Source organism: Oryctolagus cuniculus, chromosome 3 (genome assembly GCF_051225735.1).
Source record: "Oryctolagus cuniculus isolate XC-2025 breed Fujian yellow rabbit chromosome 3, ASM5122573v1, whole genome shotgun sequence".
Taxonomy (NCBI): domain Eukaryota; kingdom Metazoa; phylum Chordata; class Mammalia; order Lagomorpha; family Leporidae; genus Oryctolagus; species Oryctolagus cuniculus.
Genome location: NC_142869.1, coordinates 31,789,422 through 31,806,234, shown reverse-complemented (window position 1 = coordinate 31,806,234; position 16,813 = coordinate 31,789,422). Strand labels below are relative to the sequence as shown.

General features: G+C 44.7%; 1 protein-coding gene across 4 annotated transcripts in view; it reads right to left on the bottom strand.

Annotated features, from left to right (window-relative positions):
- The window catches only part of PLEKHM3 (pleckstrin homology domain containing M3), a 227,080-nt gene extending 226,173 nt beyond the window's left edge, over positions 1-907 (bottom strand). For all 4 annotated transcript variants that reach the window (XM_070070290.2, XM_070070289.2, XM_070070294.2 and 1 more), the window contains exon 1: positions 710-907. The gene's annotated coding sequence lies outside the window, so the exon portion shown is untranslated. The remainder of the gene's footprint in view (positions 1-709) is intronic.
- Positions 908-16,813: the final 15,906 nt, after the last annotated feature.

The window sequence follows — 16,813 nt, the reverse complement described above, 5'->3', positions numbered from 1 at the left end:
CTTGAGGCATTTACAATATAATACCTTAAAAATGCAAATCATAATCTCCTTGATTATTGAATTAAAATATAAATAAATCAGGAGTTTCTCTTTCCAGGGAAGAAAAAAAGGAGAAAAAAACCCTTCCAAATAAGTTTACAACAGCATGGCTTAATGTGTTTCCTGGCAAATTAAAATTTGATTTGCATTGCAATTATATACCCAGACCAGTCCCATTTTGTCATTCAACTCTGCATCTCAGCACTCAAAGAGGCGGGGAGGGGGTCTGGGGTTTCCTTAGTTTGTTGTTTTTGCTTGATAATCCTTCCACCAAACCATCCCTGTCATCAGTCACGTGATGTCATTTACTATACATTAAACATGGGCAGAGTCCACAGAAAGAAGAATCGTTCTGTTTCTCTGGGGAGCCCGGCTTCATGTAGGCTAAAAGCTCTGCTGAGGTACTAACAACACACAGAACAGGATCGCCCATTTCAACTACCTTCCACTCGCATTATACACTTGATTCGGAAAAATAAGCAGGCGATGCATCATGTCACCCCCCCTCACCCATTATCCGCGGCAGGGTAGTCCAGCCCCCAGCGCTTGGAAGAAACAGCACCATCACCGCCAGCCCAGGAAGCTCCTCGGGTATTCACAACGCTGTCATCCCCACCCGCTCCCCGCCCCCACGGGCCGGCCCGGCGGACCGCAGCCCGCAGATGCTCACCGGCGGCTCGCCCCCTTCACCTGCGAGGCCCGCAGTCTACTCCCGGCCGGAGCTCGGCGTGGGCAAGCGTGCCGGCCTCGCGCTGACAGCACGCCCGTCCGCTGACCATCCCGGCCCCGCTCTCTGTTTACAAGCGGCTTCTCGCGGTCCCACTCTCAAATGCTTCCCCCGGGCAGGCCGGCAGCCAGACCCAGGCACACAAGGTTCCAGGCGGTGAGAACGCGTCTTTGGGACTGCAGGGATTGAGGGGCCAGGCAGAGCCTGACCGCACCCGGCAGGCCTCCTGAAGGCTTCGAATGCTTCTGCACAGTCTCTCATCCCTCACATAGTGAAAGCAATGGCGCGTGCCGCCGTCTCTTACCGCCCCTCCCAACGCCAAAGTGGAGTTTGCATCCGAAAAATTACACTTGGAATGTGTTAAAACCGGGCCAATTCCTAGGAGTGGCCCTACCTGAAAGGGTTGCTCAGGGACAGGTTCTTTCTGGAAGTAGGACTGCTGGAACATGGAGGTTGTCTCCCGTTTCAAGTTTGGAGTCAGTTTTCACTGCCCTTTTCTGTTGCAGCCAGCGGGTTGGGAAGGGGTGGTTTGGAGGGAAGGTCTCCTACCCACACCGTGGACCCCACCACGTTTACAAGGATACACTGGCCTGGCTGACAGACCCTTCTCGCAGTTTCTCGACTTATTCTCCATGATGGTAGCCTTCTCCGCCATCTTCTCAGTTTATAATTACACCTTTATTTATCTGTTTTATTTGCTTTCCTGCCTCCCCCCAACCTCATCTGTAAATTCCCTGAGGACAGGACTATTTCAGTTTTGCTCATCAGCACACCCGGAGGCACTTAGCACAGGCCCAGTGTCTAGGAGTGAAAGATTGAATGAAGGATGCAAAAGGAAACTATGGAAGGCAGCATCATACAAATCTAAAAATCTGATTCTTTCCTCTCCCAAAGATCGACAAGCAAACCATTGAGGTTTTTGTTTAATTTTCTTTGGTTGATGCTAAAAAAAAAAAAATTTTTTTTCAAGATTTACTGGCTGGCACTGCGGCTCAATAGGCTAATCCTCCGCCTGCAGCACCAGCACACCGGATTCTAGTCCCGGTCGGGGCGCCGGATTCTGTCCTGGTTGCTCCTCTTCCAGTCTGGCTCTCTGCTGTGGCCAGGGAGTGCAGTGGAGGATGGCCCAAGTCCTTGGGCCCTGCACCCGCATGGGAGGCCAGGAGAAGCACTTGGCTCCTGACTTCGGATCAGCGCGGTGCGCTGGCCGCAATGCGCCGGCCTCAGCAGCCATTGGGGGGGGTGAACCAACGAAAAAGGAAGACTTTTCTCTCTGTATCTCTCTCTCACTGTCCACTCTGCCTGTCAAAAAAAAAAAAATTTACTTATTTATTTGAAAGACAGAGAAGTCTTCCATCTACTGTCTACCTCCCCAAATGGCCACAATGGCAAGAGCTGGGCCAAGCCAAAGCCAGGAGCCAGGAGCTTCTTCTGGGTCTCCACATGGGTGCAGGAGCCCAAGCACTTGGGCCATCCTCTGCTGCTTTCCCATGTGTGTTAGCAGGGAGCCGGGTCAGAAATGGAGCAGCAGGGACTCGAACCAGTACCCATATGGGATGCTGATGGCACAGGCTTAACCAGCTAAACCACAGAATTAGCCCCCTTAAAAAACATGCAATTTGAGGTACGTATTTTTGTTGCCTAAACTTGCAATGTTCTCTTTTGTCTCAGGACTTCGTGTATGCGGTTCCCTCTGATGAGATGTCTCTCCCCTACCCCAACCTCAGCCTGGCTAACTTCTCACTCTTTTTTTTTTTTTTTTTTAAGATTTTTATTTATTTGAAAGTCAGAAATACAGAGAAAGAGAGAGACAGAGATAGAGACAGAGAGAGATCTTCCATCTGCTGGTTCATTCCCCAATTGATCATAAGGACTGGGGCTGGGCCTGGCCAAACTCAGGAGCCAGAATCTTCATCCGAGTGTCCTACATGGGTGCAGGAGCCCAAGCACTTGGGCCATCCTCCGCTGTTTTCCCAGGCCGTTATCAGGGAGCTGGATCAGAAGTGCAGCAGCTGGGGCACAGACCACGCCCATATGGGATGCCGGCATCAGAAACTGTGGCTTTACCTGTACGCCACAATGCCAAATCCCTTCTCCTTGCTCTTTTTTGCTTTTTAAGATTTATTTATTTATTTGAAAGGCTGAGTTACAGAAAGGCAGAGGCATAGAGAGAGAGGTCTTCCATCCATTAGTTCACTCCCCAAATGGCTGCAACAGCTGGAGTTGGGCCAATCTGAAGCCAGGAACCAGGAGCTTCTTCCGGGTCTCCCACATGGGCACAGAAATCCAAGAACTTGGGCCATCTTCTTCTGCTTTCCCAGGACATACCAGAGAGCTGGATCAGAAGTGGAGCATTCGGGAACCTGCACCCATGTGGGCTGCCGGTCCTGCAGGCAGTGCCTTTATCTGCTGTGCCACAGCGCCGGCACCTCTCTTTGCTCTTAAGAAAAAGGTGACATCACACTGTTTCTGGAAACCGCCCTGACAAGGGACCCTGCTCTTTTGGTGCACTCCTGGAGGAACTCATGTGTTCCTCTATGAATGCATTCAATTACTTTGTGCTGCTTCCTCTAGACACTCATCAATCTCCTGTTAGAGTAGTAGTTCTCAAAACTAAACACGCAACAGAATTTTCTGGGAGGATGCTTGTCAGACTTTAGTGCTCCTGTTAAAATGCAGATTCTGATTCAGCAGGTCGGGGAAGGGGCCCAAGCACCTTTGATGAGCTTCCAGATGCTGCTGCATTTCTAATGTCAAGGTTCCTGGGTCACTTGATTTTTATTCCAAAAGTCTACCAATGACCCCGAATTCTGTGATGATAACAAGTGTCTCAAAGTGACCCCCATGCAGTTTATCTTTGAGTCACTCCTTTAGCAAAACTATACCGGTCTATGAAGTCCAAGAGCCTGGCCTGCTTTGTCACTGTTTTCCATTGTGCATTAAATGCACAGTTTAGCAAATAAAATGCATTTTAAAAATCCATGTTTATAAAATTTGCTCACTGTCACTGATACAGATTTCCAGCATCAGAATTAAAGGGCTGGGGGCCCGTGTTGTGGCATAGCAGGTAAAGCCACTGCCTGCAATGCCAGTATCCCATGTGAGTGTTGTTTCGAGTCCCAGCTGCCCCACTTTTATGTAGCTCTATGTTAATACATGTGGGAAAGCAGCAAAGGATGGCCCAAATGCTTGGGCCCCTGCACCACACAGGAGATCCGGAACAAGCTCCTGCCTCCTGGTTTCAGCCTGGCCCAGTCCCGACCATTGCGGTCATTTAGGGAGTGAACCAGTGGGTGGAAGATCTCTCTCTCTCTCTCTCTCTCTCTCTCTCTCTCTCTCGTTCTGCCTTTCATATAAATAAAAAATAAATCTTAAAAAAAAAAGAATCAAAGGGCTGATCCCAGAAGAGGAAGGCAAAGTGTAGGGCCAAGAACAATCTTAGAGGCTGGGGCTGTGGCAAAGTATGCTTAGTCTCTGCCTGCAGTGCTAGCATCCCATATGGACACCGGTTCAAATCCTGGATGCTCCACTTGTGATCCAGCTCCCTGCTGATGGCCTGGGAAAGCAGTGGAAGATGGCCTAACTGCTTGGGCCCCTGTACCCACATGGGAGCCATGGAAGAAGATCCTGGCTCCTGGCTTCAGCCTGGCCCAGCTCTGGCCATTGTGGCCATTTGGGAAGTGACCCAGTGGATAAAAGACCTCTCTCTCTCTGCCTTTCCCTCTCTCTGTAACTCTGCCTTTCAAATAAATACATAAATCTTTTGTCTTAAAAAAAATCTCAACTGTGTAGCTGCTGATTTGTCAACTGGGAAATTTTACTCCTCTGAATTTAAAATATTTAAGTTCATGTCTCCATTTAAAAAGTTGTCTGCTAACAGCAGCCCCATCTTTTTGTAAAAAACAGATTTTTTTAAAGATTTATTTTGTTCATTTGAAAGACAGTTACAGGGAGAGGCAGAGAGAGTGAGAGAGAGGTCTTCCATCTGCTGGTTCACTCCCCAAATGGCCACAATGGTTGGAGCTGAGCTGACCCGAAGCCAGGAGACGGGAGCTTCTTCTGGGTCTCCCACATGAGTGCAGGGACCTAAAGACTTGGGCCATCTTCTACTGCTTTCCCAGGTACTTTAGCAGGGAGCTGGATTAGAAGTAGAGCATCTTGAACTCAAACTGGAGCCCATGTGGGATGGGGGCACTGCAAGTGGGGGCTTTAACCCACCAAGCCACAGTGCCACCCCCCCAAAATAAAACATATTCTTAAGAGCAGTTTTAAGTTCAGCCAAATTGGCAGAAAGTAGAGAGTTCCCCCCACAAATACACAGCCTCCATTTCTACCAACATCCTACACCTCAGTGGCATGTGTGTTACAATCCATTAACCTGCACAGACACGCTGTTATCTCATAGAGTCCTCAGTTTACATTAAGACTGCCATCTTTCAAATCATTTAATACATTGACATTCAGGAAGTCCTCCCTTTGAATAGTCATAATGGAAAGCAACTTAGATGATCTAGTCCAACCTTGATCCACAGCCACTTGATTTTTGCAGAACTTTGAATGGCCTCATAGTCCAGGAGTTCAGATTCTATTGCCTGCTATTTTAGGCTGTCTGCCTTATTGGCTCATTCTACTCGAGATAACATCTTTATTTTTGTTTTATCAACACTCCTACTTCCTTCGGAGAACTGCTCTTATCTCTGCGTCACAGGGTAAGCTTATAATAACCTACGGTAGGCCAATCCTATTACTTCAGTACTCTGGTGAGTTAGTGTGTTCTGTTTCCATAACAAACTACCTGACAACAGGTGATTTATAAAAAAATAGAACTGTATTGGCTCACCCTTCTGGAGGCTGGGAAGCCCACGGGCATCTGGGTCTCAGCATTTTTTTTTTTTTTTTGACAGGTAGAGTGGACAGTGTGAGAGAGAGAGAGACAGAGAGAAAGGTCTTCCTTTACCATTGGTTCACCCTCCATTGGCCGCTGCGGCCGGCGAGCTGCACAGTGCACCGAGCTGATCCGAAGCCAGGAGCCAGGTGCTTCTCCTGGTCTCCCATGGGGTGCAGGGCCCAAGCACTTGGGCCATCCTCCACTGCACTCCCTGGCCACAGCAGAGCTCTCAGCATCTTGTAGGCTTCTTGCTACATCATTACACACAGGAGGGCATCGCGTGGAGAGGCAGAACAAGCATACTAGCTGGGAGTTTCTCTTCCTTTTCTTATGAAGTCATGAATCCTATCATGAGGATCCCACCCACAGGACTTCATCTAATCCTAATTTGCTCCGGAAGACTCCACCTCCAAACACAATTAACATATGAATTTGAGGATTAAGTTTCCAACAAATGAACTTCTTTTTTTTTTTTTTTTTTTTTCAGGTAGCACAGAATTCAACCTTCATAGGGAAGCTACATAAATGCATAATTCTTCTCTTTTGCCATTTGATCCTTTGTCATAATACTTGCTAACTGGAAAGATGGCTCATTTGGTCCTCAGGCCAACATCAAGGAAGAGATCACTGCCTTATCACAGGTGGGAGATTTACTGTTTTAATGAAATATATGGGAATGCATTAGGTAACAAGAGTGGGTCATAGGTTAATAACAACTGTACTTTAAAATATTATAGATCAACTAAGCAAAAGCAAATAATAGTGTCTCTAACTACATTACACACTAGTGTAGCAGAAGATTTAACAGAAAGGAAAACTAAGCATTAAACACTGCAATTAACATAAAGGGCTGGCATTAATGTTTTCCATGTTTATTTCTTTGTGCATGCGTACACATGCACACACACACGCGCACACACACACATACACAATGGATAGGCAGAAATATTTTTTCTGGTTCTTTTGATTCTTTAGTTCCCAGATTGGTGCTAGTCATAGGTAAGTTTCAGAATTTATTTTGATGAAATAAAAAGTTGGGTTTTCAACCATATGAAATTTCAGGTTATAATCTTATCTAAAAATTTAAGAGAAAATAATATATTTTGGAAACAGATTGCATTGAATGCCTAGATAAATTTGTTCATTTGTGATTTACAAGAATGTGGAATGCCAGCCAACAAATGAACTTCTAAAGGACATGTTCAAACCACAGAACTTAATATCCTGGTTAGAGTGGTTGTTCCAGGGACTGGACCCAGCCAGAGTCCATCCCTGAAATTTTTTCACCTAAAGCTAATGGGAAGAGTCTTGCATTTTGAGTCACAGGGATGGAAGGCTGTGAAGTGGATGTCCCTGACGACCATTTTCCTGTCTCATGGGAAGAAGATTGGGCTGGGGGGGGGGGGGGGCTTGGAACATCAGGGAATAAAAGGATATTTGGTGTGAGGGGTGGAGGACAGGGAGGGAAGACAGAGTAAAAGCTGATGACTTTGTTTGAGTCCCAGAGTATCCCCAGGCCTAAAGGTAACCTCATCTCTTAGACCTCACAGTTACACTGCAAGTTAAATCTTAGTTTGTTCAAGGTATTTGAGCTGATTTCTATCATTTACAGCTGGAAGTGTCTTGACTGTCTCCCAAGTGCTCCTTACTTCTACTCTGCATCTCAGAAGCATACTTGTATATACATTTGCTCTTGAACTTCCCACCTCTAGAAATGTTAGCCGTCACAAAGCACACCAAACACCGGAGTAAGAGAAAGGGTTTATTGGGGAAAAACCAGCAGGCTGGAGGGAAGGGGCGAAGAAGGCAAAAGAGAGAGAAGGAGAGAGACTGTAGGAGAGACAGAGAGGAGAGAGAAGAGAGACGAGAGGAGGAGAGGAGCCAAGAGAGTGCAGGAGAGAAGAGCCAAGAGAGCCACGTGTTCAGGAACGGGTTTGTTTTTTTTTTTATCTTTTATTTAATGAATATAAATTTCCAAAGTACGACTCATGTGTTACAATGGCTTCCCCCCCCAATACCGTCCCTCCCACCCACAACCCTCCCCTTTCCCACTCCCTCTCCCCTTTCATTCACATCAAGATTCATTTTCGATTATCTTAATATACAGAAGATCAGCTTAGTATACCTTAAGTAAGGATTTCAACAGTTTGCTCCCACACAGAAACATAAAGTGAAAAATAATAGATGATTTTTTTTAAATGATGATGAAATCAGATCAGACCTATTGTCATGTTTAATCCCAGTGAGAGTCAAGTTGGGAATTGATAATTTCTTTTTTTTTTTTTAAACAGAAGATCAGTTTAGTGTACATTATGTAAAGATTTCAATCGTTTGCACCCCCATAGAAACACAAAGTGAAATATACTGTTTGAGTACTCATTATAGCATTAAGCCTCAGTGTACAGCACGTTAAGGACAGAGATCCTACATGAGGAGTAAGTGCACAGTGACTCCTGTTGTTGACTTTACAAATTGACACTCCTGTTTATGGCATCAGTAATCTCCCTATGCACCAGTTATGAGTTTCCAAGGCTATGGAAGCCCCTTGAGTTCTCCGACTCTTATCTTGTTTAGACACGGTCATAGTCAAAGTGGAGGTTCTCTCCTCCCTTCAGAGAAAGGCACCTCCCTCTTTGAAGACCTGTTCTTTCCACTGGGATCTCACTCACAGAGATCTTTTTGCCAGAGTGTCTTGGCTTTCCATGCCTGAAATACTCTCATGGGCTTTTCAGCCAGATCCGAGTGCCTTTAGGGCTGATTCTGAGGCCAGAGTGCTATTTAGGACATCCGCCATTCTATGAGTCTGCTGAGTGTCTCACTTCCCATGTTGGATCACTCTCCCCTTTATTTATTCTATCGGTTGGTGTTAGCAGATACTAGACTTGTTTATGTGCTCCCTTTGACTCTTAGTCCTTTCATTATGATCAATTGTGAACTGAAATTGATCACTTGGAATAGTGAGATGGCATTGGCACATGCCACCTTGATGGGATTGAATTGGAATCCCCTGGTATGTTTCCAACTCTACCAATTGGGGCAAGTCAGCCCGAGCATGCCCCAAATTATACATCTCTTCCCTCTCTTATTCCCACTCTTATGTTTAACAGGGATCACATTTCAGTTAATTTTCAACACTTAAGAATAACTGTGTGATAATTACAAAATTAAACCAGTCATATTAAGTAGAACAGACAAAAAAAAAAATACTATGAGGGATAATGTATTAAGTTGTCCATTAGCAGTCAGGGCTATGCTGATCAAGTCACCATTTCTCATAGTGTCCATTTCACTTCAGGAGGTTTCCTTTTTGGTGTTCAGTCAGTTGTCACCAATCAGGGAGAACATATGGTATTTGTCCCTTTGGGACTGGCTTATTTCACTCAGCATGATGTGTTCCAGATTCCTCCATTTTGTTGCAAATGACTGGATTTCGTTGTTTCTTACTGCGGTATAGTACTCTAAAGAATACATATCCCATAATTTCTTTATCCAGTCTACCATTGATGGGCATTTAGGTTGGTTCCAGGTCTTGGCTATTGTGAATTGTGCTACAATAAACATTAGGGTGCAGACCGCTTTTTTGTTTATCAATTTAAACTCCTTTGGGTAAATTCCAAGGAGTGGGATGGCTGGGTCGAACGGTAGGGTTATATTCAGGTTTCTGAGGAATCTCCAGACTGATTTCCATAGTGGCTTGACCAGTTTGCATTCCCACCAACAGTGGGTTAGTGTCCCTTTTTCCCCACATCCTCGCCAGCATCTGTTGTTGGTAGATTTCTGTATGTGAGCCATTCTAACCGGGGTGAGGTGAAACCTCATTGTGCTTTTGATTTGCATTTCCCTGATTGCTAGTGACCTTGAACATTTTTTCATGTGCCTGTTGGCCATTTGGATTTCCTCTTTTGAAAAATGTCTATTGAAGTCCTTGGCCCATCTCTTAAGTGGGTTGTTGGTTTTGTTTTTGTGGAGTTTCTTGATCTCTTTGTAGATTCTGGTTATTAACCCTTTATCTGTTGCATAGTTTGCAAATATTTTTTCCCATTCTGTCGGTTGTCTCTTCACTCTCCTGACTGTTTCTTTTGCAGTACAGAAACTTCTCAATTTGATGCAATCCCAATAGTTGATTTTGGCTTTGACTGTCTGTGCCTCCCGGGTCTTTTCCAGAAATTCTTTGCCTGTGCCAATATCTTGAAGGGTTTCTCCAATGTTCTCTAATAACTTAATGGTGTCAGGACGTAGATTTAGGTCTTTAATCCACGTTGAGTGGATTTTTGTGTAAGGTGTAAGGTAGGGGTCTTGCTTCATGCTTCTGCACGTGGAAAGGAACGGGCCTTTTTAAAACTTTGCAGGAGGACAGGCAGGGAAGCAGGAGCAGCGAATCCCATTAGGATGGGGGTGGAGCTTGACAACAGCGGTTGGGCCATGGGGCCACCTGGCTTCCAGCAATGGCGGAGGGGCTAGGGCCTAGGATGTAAATCAGGGTGTAGATCGCACCATAGATAAAACTTCGCCACTTCCCTAACAAGAAAAATTTCTTCCTGAGTTACCCAGTCTCAGTTATTTAGTTAGAACAACAGAAACCAGACTGAGACATTGACAGGTGAAATGTTCCCCTTGTTGAAACGCAGGGACCTTGTGCTATTTGTCTGCATTTTGCACAACTTATCACAGTACCTAGTAAGTGATCTCACTAAATATTTCTTCAAATGAAATACCAAGTGGCATGTAAAGTATGCCATTAATGTGTCCCTTCATTGGTTTTCTTCTTTTTAGCCTTCATTTACTAAAGTAATCATTAAAGTAAATATAGGTAATGTAAATAAACAAAAATAAATAAGGGTGAATAAAGTAAAGCAGTCTTCCAAGAAATAAACAAGTCTCATCAAATGTGTTTTTTTTAAAGGTTTATTTATTTGAAAGTTACAGAGACAGAGAGACAGAGAGAGAGACAGAGAGGTCCTCCATCCAGTGGTTTACTTCCCAGATGGCCACAACGGCCGAAGCTTGCCGATCTGAAGCCAGGAGCCAGGAGCTCCCCTCCACCGCCCCCCCCCCTCGGTCTCCCACATGGGCACAGGGGCCCAAGGACTTGGGCCATCTTCCACTGCTTTCCTGGGCCACAGCAGAGAGCTGGACAGGAAGAGGAGCAGCCGGGTCTCAAACCGGCACACATATGGAATGCTGGCACTCCAGGCCAGGGCATTAACCCACAGCACCACAGCGCCGGCCCCATCAAATGTGTTTTAAGCTTAACCAGAAATGTTTGGTGGGGCCAGCACTGTGATGTAGCAAGTTAACATGCTGTCTGCAATGCCAGCATCCCATATGGGTGCCAGTTTGAATTCCGGCTGCTCTGCTTCTGATCCAGCTCCCTGCTATAGCTTGGGAAAACAGTGGAAAATGGCCCAAGTCCTTGGACCCCTGTACCCACATGAGAGACCATGAAGAAGCTCCCGGCTTCTGACTTCAGATTGGTCCAGCTCTGGCCATTGTGGCCATTTGGGGAGTGAACCAGCAGATGGAAGTCCTCTTTCTCTCTCTCTGCCTCTGCCTCTCTGTAACTCTGCCTTTTAAATAAATAAATAAAAATCTTTAAAAAAAAGTTTGGTGCTATAAATAGTTTGATAGCCAAATATACCTCACTCATCTCCCAAAATATGTCCAAGTAAAAATGAATGTTCATTAAAAGCAAAAGAATATAATTAATTTGTCTCCTTAGGTAAATTAGAACCACTCAGCCTGTAGAATATATAAGTCAAAAACTGAATTGTTCAGTGAAGATAAATGAACCTGCTAATCAGCTGGTAAGCACCCAAAATTGTATCCATTGTTATAATATTGAAATGGTTCCATATAAGATGCCAATAAGCTTCTGTCTCTGCTTTCTAAGTGCCCAAAGGTCTGTTTCCAAGGAACCCCTCCCCTATCTTAAGATCAGACTGAAAGCATTAATACCTGATCCAATTTTACTGAGTTAGTATTTCTAGGACAGTACTGTTGCATTAGGGTTAGGATGCTTTCTGGTTAGTCAATGGCAAAGCAACACATGTTTTTAAGTCTTACGACCATCACTCCTACTAATAGGTTAACAGAAAAAAAATTAAAAGCCTTTAGTAAAGCAATATATTCAATAATTTCCCACCCATCACCACCTACCAAAACTTTAAATCAGCAAGATCAAGAATAACTGATATAATTTACATAAACCTTCTTTTTTATGTTTTTTTTAAATTTTTTATTTAGTAAATATAAATTTTCAAAGTACAGTTAATGGATTACAATGGCTTCCCCCATAATTTCCCTCCCACTCACACCCCTCCCATCTCTCGCTCCCTCTCCCACTCCATTCACATCAAGATTCATTTTCAATTATCTTTATATACAGAGGATCGATTTAGTATATATTAAGTAAAGATTTCATCAGTTTGCACCCACACAGAAACACAAAGTATAAAATACTGTTTCAGTACTAGTTATAGCATTACTTCACATTGGACAACACACTAAGGACAGATCCCACATGAGAAGTAAGTACACAGTGACTCCTGTTGTTGACTTAACAATTTGACACTCTTGTTTATGGCGTCAGTAATCTCCCTAGGCTCTAGTCATGAGTTGCCAAGGCTATGGAAGCCTTTTGAGTTCTCCGATTTCGATCTTATACCGACAGGGTCATAGTCAAAGTGGAAGTTCTCTCCTCCCTTCAGAGAAAGGTACCTCCTTCTTTGATGGCCCCATTCTTTCCACTGGGATATCACTCGCAGAGATCTTCCATTTAGGCATTTAGGTCTTCCTTCCCCCCCCCCCGCCAGGGTGTCTTGGCTTTCCATGCCTAAAATACTCTCATGGGATCTTCAGCCATATCCGAATGCCGTAAGGGCTGATTCTGAGGCCAGAGTGCTATTTAGGACATCTGCCATTCTATGAGTTTACTGTGTATCCCGCTTCCCATGATGGATCGTTCTCTCCCTTTTTGATTCTATCAGCAAGTATTAGCAGCCACTAGACTTGTTTGTGTGATCCCTTTGACTCTTAGACCTCTCAGTGTGATCAATTGTGAACTGAAATTGATCACTTGGACTAGTGAGATGGCATTGGTACATGCCACCTTGATGGGATTGTATTGGGATCCCCTGGCATAATTCTAACTCCACCATTTGGGGCAAGTCCAATTGAGCATGTCCCAAATTGTACATCTCCTCCCTCTCTTATTCCCACTCTTATATTTCTAGTACTATTGGTTGAACTCTGTGATTAACACACAATTATTCTTAGGTGTTTAAATTTTAACTGAAAAATGATCCCTGTTAAATATAAGAGTGGGAATAAGAGAGGGAGGAGATGTACATAAAACTTCTTTAATGTAGCAATTTGAATGTAGTCATTCAATAAGCATATCCTAGGAATTCATTATCTTCTAAATGGGTATTCTTGGATTCCTAGTGCCTTGTATAATGGTCAGTATTAACCAAGGGCTTCCATTAACGGTATGGGAAAGTAAGTCGTGTTTTTAGCTGACAGAAAGGAATTGGGGCCTGACAGCCCAGCCCCAGCTGGACAGCGATTTGATAGCTATGGCTAATAGCTGAGCAGACCCATGCAGTAATATGGGGTTGATGTTCAACAGGACAGCCCAGGGAAACCCACACAGGGGATTGGGGGTGGCATTTGACAGCTCTAATACTATCCCTTGTGGGATAGCTCCATTGGCCGACCCATCTCAGGACAGCACCTCTGGTCCCTGTATAACAGTTTGAGCTGGTCAGCATAACAGCCCAGCCTGGCCTGCTTGGCAGCCTGGTTGGTGTGACAATTCCCTTTCTGTGTACAACACAAACCCCCTCCTCTCTTCTGTATAGCAGAAATTGCAAGTTCCACAATGCTGCAAATTTAGAACCAGGGCCAAGATATGTCCCCACATGACCATTTGGTCATTATAATAAAATTACCGTGGACAACAGTCCCACTCCCATTATATACTTGATGCCATGACACTTCAGATATTTCCAAAAAAGGATACTCAAGCCCAGCCCCACATCCCACCCTCTTTGACTATTCAATTAAGCCCCTCCTCAGATACCACCAACCATGCCTCCTTGGGCCCAAACCTTGTGAAGTGGGTTTTTTCCCTTGTTCAAGGTCTTTTTGTGTTTTGCTTTCTTGTCCATTCTCTTTTTTCTCAAGCTTGTCTGAACTTTTCCTTTGCTTTCAATAAATCCTATTTCCCTGCATATCTGTATATCTATACTTTGGATTTTTTCATGCATGGAGGGAAGAACCAAGAATAAATCCAGCCAGGGACCCAGCTGCCCACAACATTAAGAGCTTACTGGCTGAATGAATTGTCTAGAAAGTCAAAATCTTGTAAAACAAAAACTGTCTCAATTTTGACATGGGATAGAACCTTTTAGTATGATGTAGTCTCAACTCCCATCTGAGAAAAAAACTAGCATTCTGATAAGTAAAATTCCTACGTACTCTGTAAAGCTTAGATAAACTTTGTTGGCATGAAAGTTGTTTTTGCAGGTTGGGTCCCTGAGAATGCACACATAGAGAGAGTTTAACACACAGGGAATGCCCTTGGGATCTATACATGTACAAGAAAGGAGAGAGGAGTCAAGGAGAATGAAGAGAATGGTATGGCCATGAAGCCCAACAACAGCTTCAGCCAAATCCTATGAAGGCCTCTGAGATAAGGTGGCCCTTCAGAGGCCTCAGTAGTTCGGAGTGGGGCCAAGAACAATGGTATATTGGTCAACCACTCTCTCAAAAAGCAAAAGCCCTGATGTGTTAGTGTTGCCAATTTCCATAGTGTGAATACCCCATCCATGCCTAATGTCAAGCTCTGGATGCTGTATCACAGGAGTTGGAGAGGTGCATAACAAGACTCAAGTGGCAGTAGAAGTTGGCTCCCGCGTGTCTCTTGTTGAAGGGACCAGCCCTTTATTAAACTGATGTGGGCCATTCTGTGAGGTATGATGGCCTTGGATGACTTAGCTCTCTGAAGGTCACACAATACCTGAAGGGGCTGACCACAGAAGGCAAACTTTTTTTTAAAAGATTTATTTATTTATTTGAAAGTCAGAGTTACACAGAGAGAAAAGGAGAGGCAGGGGGGGGGGGTGGTCTTCCATCCTCTGGTTCACTCCCCAATTGGCCACAATGGCCAGAGCTGTGCCGATCCGAAGCCAGGAGCCAGGAGCTTCCTCCAGGTCTCCCACATGGGTGCAGGGGCCCAAGGACTTGGGCCATCTTCTAGTGCCTTCCCAGGCCATAGCAGAGCTAGACAGGAAGTGGAGCAGCCAGGTCTCGAACTGGAGCCCATATGGGATGCTGGCACTTCAGGCCAGGGCATTAACCCACTGCACCACAGCACCAGAGAATGCAAACTTTTTTTTTTTTAATTTGACAGGTTAGACAGTGAGAGAGAGAGACAGAGAGAAAGGTCTTCCTACCATTGCTTCACCCCCCAAATGGCTGCTATGGTCAGCGTGCTGCAGCCAGTGCACCGCGCCAATCCGAAGCCAGCCTGGTCTCCCATGCAGCTGCAGGCACCCAAACACTTGGACCATCCTCCACTGAAGGCAAACTTTTGACAGCTGAGCAATGGGCTCTTTATTTTGATGGGAATCTGGACAATGTACCACAGAGTTCACTATACTTGTTTTGGGAAATCAGTCATCTGCCTACTCAACTGTTGGTCAAGAGTCTGGTCATCTTTCACTTCTATTTCATTTATTTATTTATTTTAAGATTTATTTTATTTATTTGAAAAAGTTGTATAGAGAGGTAGAGATAGAGAAAAAAAGATCTTCCATCCACTTGGTTCAGTCCCCAAATGGTCACATTGGTGGGAGCTGAGCTGATTCGAAGCCGGGAGCCAGGAGCTTCTTCTGGGTCACCCATGTGGGTGCAGCAGCCCAAGGACTTTAGCCACCTTCGCTGCTTTCTCAGGTACATTAGCAGGGAGCTGGATTGGAAGTGGACTCAAACCTGCACCCATATGGGGTGTTGGCACTGCAGGCTTAGGCTTTAACCTGCTGAGCCACAGCACCAGCCCCCATCTTTCAGTTTTCGATGGTAGAGCTAATATGTGAACATTTGGAAGATTTCCGTCAGTTACAAACAGTAAATAACCAAGAAGTGATGAAGGCGAAGAAAACTGCAGGAGTTCAGAACACCAGAGCTCTTTAGGCAGGCCTTGATAAAGTGCAAAGGTTTGAGTCAGCTTTGCAGGATAATTAGAATTGAGGTAGAAAATCAGGGGAGATGAAATAGCAGCAGCACTGCACTGTGATAAGAATCTTGATTCTTGCATTTGGCTGTTGGGCCTTGCACAAATTGCTTTGCCTTGCCTTGGTTTCCTCGTGGGTAAAATAGGGATGATGATGATGATATTAATATAATAATAGTCATGATATTATCTACCTCAAAGTGTTGTTGGAAAGAGTTAATTTACATTAAGTGTTTGTAATAGTGCTTGATAATAATTTGGTTTCTTTTAAGTGACCTGTTACTACATGCAGCAAAGTGTGAAGGTACCACATTGCAGAGTAGTACCAAAAATGAAAATCACACAATCACACACACACACACACACACTAACTTCTGAACAGAAATTATGCGCTATTGGACTGTCTTGTCCTGGCAGCAAGAGTTTAGTAAAACTCAGACATATGTTCTGAACTAAACTGTCAGAAGTTTCAAAGAGCAAAGACTCACTCGCCCAGAACTGGTACTCAATGGTAGCACACGCCTGATGTTTACAGGCAGCAGGGCAAGAAAATAAATGGGAGCACTGGGATTCCCAGTCCAGGCCCTGTCCTGCACCACAAGGATCCATGTGTGCCTGGAGACACCTCCAAGTCCTAACTTCATCTACTGCGTGCCCATCTGCAGCCAGTCCAGAGACCTGTGAGGGCTGTCAGACTGTTTTCTGTTCCTATAAGAAAATACCTAAGGCTAAGCAATTCACAAAGAGTAGAATTTTATTTGGCTGATTCTAGAGGCTTGGAAATCCAAGCATGGCGTTGGCATCTGGTGAGGGCTTCTTGCTATATCATGACATTGTAGAAAGCATCACATGGTTAGACATGGCAAGCGTGGTAAGTGGAGTCTGTCTTCCATTTCTTTGGAAGCCACTAGTGCCATCGCGGGGG